The sequence below is a fragment of the Ammospiza caudacuta genome, chromosome 33 (assembly GCF_027887145.1).
Source record: "Ammospiza caudacuta isolate bAmmCau1 chromosome 33, bAmmCau1.pri, whole genome shotgun sequence".
Taxonomy (NCBI): domain Eukaryota; kingdom Metazoa; phylum Chordata; class Aves; order Passeriformes; family Passerellidae; genus Ammospiza; species Ammospiza caudacuta.
In genome coordinates, this window is record NC_080625.1 from 1,929,386 (window position 1) to 1,932,891 (window position 3,506).

Here is a 3,506-nt window from a genome sequence, read left to right on the forward strand (position 1 = left end):
AAATATTAAATACTTTTGAAATTAAGGAGCTCACAGGCAAAGATATGGGAGTAGAAATAACAGCTTTTTATTAGGAAAAATCAAAAATAGAACTCCAGTAGTACAAATGAAAAAAAAAAACAGTGACAGAGTCAGAATCCTCTGGGAATCCAGTGAAACAGGTTCATCCGCTTGGAATACAGTGGGAAAAGGGCTGATCCTTTGGGAATCCATTCCTTACCTCCCAAAGACAGGGCAAAGGCAGAGCCGTGGAGTTTTTATAGGATATCCCAAGGGTGGAGTTGGGGTTGGGGTCAGGGGAGGAGTTCTTAGCAACATAAGGAGGGTGAGATCAAATTCCTTCCTCTAGGCAACAGCAGGACTTGACACAGAACGCGTCCCCAAATCCTAAATTCCCTCTAAAACAACTGAGAAATTATGCAACGTCAGATATATACGATGAATTTCCTTCATTTAACCCAGTTTTGGGTGTTTTTAAAGGATGAAGGTGAAGCAGAGGAAAATTAAGGCCAAACCAATAGGAGAAGCAGCCAGGTGTGTTCCCAACATGGATCACAGGGAATGTGAGTGACCAGGGCTGTGCCCAAAGTGCCTCCTCCAGTGGGGGATGGAGCTGGAGCAGTGCACAAAGCTCTGCCCGCACTTGGGGCACTTACAGGGCTTCCCTTACCGGTGCCTCTGTTGGTGCCGGGTCAAGTGAGAGCTGCTGGAGAAGCTCTTCCCACACTGGGGACACTCGTAGGGCCTCTCCCCAGTGTGGATGCGCTGGTGGGTAATGAGGGTGGAGTTGTGCTTGAATCCCTTCCCACAGTTGGGGCACTGGAAGGGCCTCTCCTCTGTGTGAATCCGATAGTGCCGGATGAGTCTGGAGCTGGTCGGAAACCTTTTCCTGCATTTATCACACTCATAGAGCCTCTCCCCTGTGTGGATGCGCCGGTGGGTGATGAGGGCGGAATTGTCCTTGAATCCCTTCCCGCAGTCGGGGCATTGGAAGGGCCTCTCCTCTCTGTGAATCCGATAGTGCTGGAGGAGAACGAAGCTGGTCTGAAACCTCTTCCCACACTTGGAACACTCGTAGGGCCTCTCCCCAGTGTGGGTCCTCTGGTGGGTGACCAGGCTGGAGCTCTGGCTGAAGCACATCCCACACTCAGAACACTTGTACGGCCTTTCTCCAGTGTGGATCCTCTGGTGCTTGATCAGGCTGGAGCTCTCCCTGAAGCTCTTCCCACACTCCCCACACTCATAGGGCTTCTCCCCAGTGTGGATCCTCTGGTGCACAATCAGGTCACAGTTCCGCCTGAAGCTCTTCCCACACTCCACGCACGTGTGGGGCTTCTCCCCATCATGGAGCTGCTCATGGAGCACCAGCTCCGAGCTCTGGCTCCGTCTCCAGCCGCCTTCCCGGCCCAGGCTGGCTCTTTCCCCTTCAGATTCCTGCCAGCTGCATTTGCAGCCCCTCCTCGTGCGGCATCTCCGGGGCTTTTCCTCCCCGTTGGCTTCCTGCGCCGTGGAGCCACTCAAAACGGCCTCTTCCACCAGGTTCTGCCGTGGGCATTTGTCCTCCCTGCTCTCCATGCTCAGCTCCTGCTCTGGGGGAGGAAGGACAAGGACAGGGTGCGATTTGCCTCCATGCCACAGGCAAGGGCAAGGAGATCCCCCCAGGCCTGAGCTGCAGCCGGGGCTGGGCTGGGCTGGGAGATGGAGCAGCACAGAGGGGAAAGGGGCACTGACTTCCTCCTCACCTGCCTCAGTGTCCCGGGGCATCTTCCTCTTCCTCGCAGCCTCCCAGGCCTTGGCAATGGGAAATCCTGGTTTGGGGAAAATAAGGGATGAGCGCGTTTGTAGGAGTGTCGGGGGTAGGATGGTTGGGACGGACGGAGACGAGAGATCTCTGCAGCCAGGTCGTGGAACTTGCGGTTTATTGCAAAGGGCCTGGGTGCAGGGCCCTGCTTGGAGCTGCCAGGCACAGCTCTGAGCTGGCCCGAGAGAAGAGAGGGGTAGAGAGGGTGAGAGGGTAAAAGAATAAGACAGGCAAGAGCATAAGAGAGCAACGTTCCGATTATAACACAATAAATTTTCTTCTGTGTTGAATATCCTATTTCTCACCAACCAATCTAGTACAAGATACAAATCCTACAGAATTTACATACAGTGTGTAAGAATCATTACATCACCAAACTCTGTTACATTTTACACCCTAAAAACTCCTCTTTGGACCCCTTCTATTGAGCTAGTGGGGTCTGCTCTGACCCTTGGACCTGTCATCAAGCAGAGGGAATTGTTTCATCAAAAGGGGAATTACCTTCAGTTGGGCCACACCATTGTTTTCCAATTGTTCACTAACTAAGGTATATCAGATCTTGCTTTCATTTCAGTCTTCCTTACACTTTCTATATTCTCAAAATCTTTTTCAAGACAATCATATTTATAAGGCTTTCCTGTTTCACCTTCCCCAGCACACACTGAGTTTGAAGGTCCCTGTGCCCGAGTTCATCTCTACAATCACTGGCCACCTGGGCTCCAGAAAAACCTCCCAAACACCCAGATTCAGCCCTGAAAAAGCCTCCCAGGAGTTCCCCATCCCTGGTCCTTCCCCTTTGCTGTTCAGGGATTCCCCCGTCCCAGCTGCTGGGGTCACGCTTGGATTGAGGGTCCCCCTTGTGCCTGGTGCCCGCCCTGCCCAGGCTGCTGGCAGTCCCAGCAATGCCAAAAGCTCCCCCCGCTTCGCTCTCCCCATTTCGGGATGCCGGGGCTGTTTGGGCTCCCGGGCTCCCTTCTCCCCTCATTCTCTGCTCTGGGCTGCAGCGGCTCCAAGGAGTCCCCCCTGCCCCTCTCCAGGCTCTTGAGGCTCCTGCCAATGGCGCTGCTCCCCCCTCTCTGGGCTCCCCCCTTTGGGCTCCTGGGGGACACAGGGCTCTGCTCCTCCAGGCTGCCTCTGCCGGTAGCCGCCACCGCCACCCCCGATGTCCCCCCAGGGGGCCTTTTCTGCTCAGCCTTGGACTTCTTCAGTCTCCAAACATCCCCAAAAAGCCCCAACCCAGGGACCACCCGTGATATCCAGGCCCAGCTCCCCCTCCCCGCTCACCGGCACGATGGGGGGGCGATGATCCCACAGGTGGGCGCTGCGAATTCAGGCAGGGATCAACAGCATGGTTCCCTCAGCTCAGCCTCCATCTGCCTTTGTCCCTTCCTCCCCACTCCTCCCCTTCCATCCCCCATCCTCCTCCCCCTCTGTCTTATCCCCACCTCCTTCTCCTCTTCCATCCCTCCCCTTCCATCCCATCTCCTCCTCCTCCCTAACCCCACCTCCTTCCCCTTCTTCCATTGCTGCTCTCTGCCTTCATCCCTCCTCTTCCATCCCTCCCCCTGCTCCTCCTCCCTAACCCCACCTCCTCCTCCCCCTTTGTAATGAGTTAATGTCTTAGTTTGTTCATCAAGTTGCTAAAGACTATGAAAAGGGGAAAAGCCAAAAATAGAAAAACCACAAAGAAAGATGTAACAAGCTA

General features: G+C 54.5%; 1 pseudogene; it reads right to left on the bottom strand.

The window, feature by feature from the left end:
* Window positions 1-666: 666 nt before the first annotated feature.
* LOC131570193 (zinc finger protein 239-like) lies at window positions 667-2,737 on the bottom strand (annotated as a pseudogene).
* Window positions 2,738-3,506: the final 769 nt, after the last annotated feature.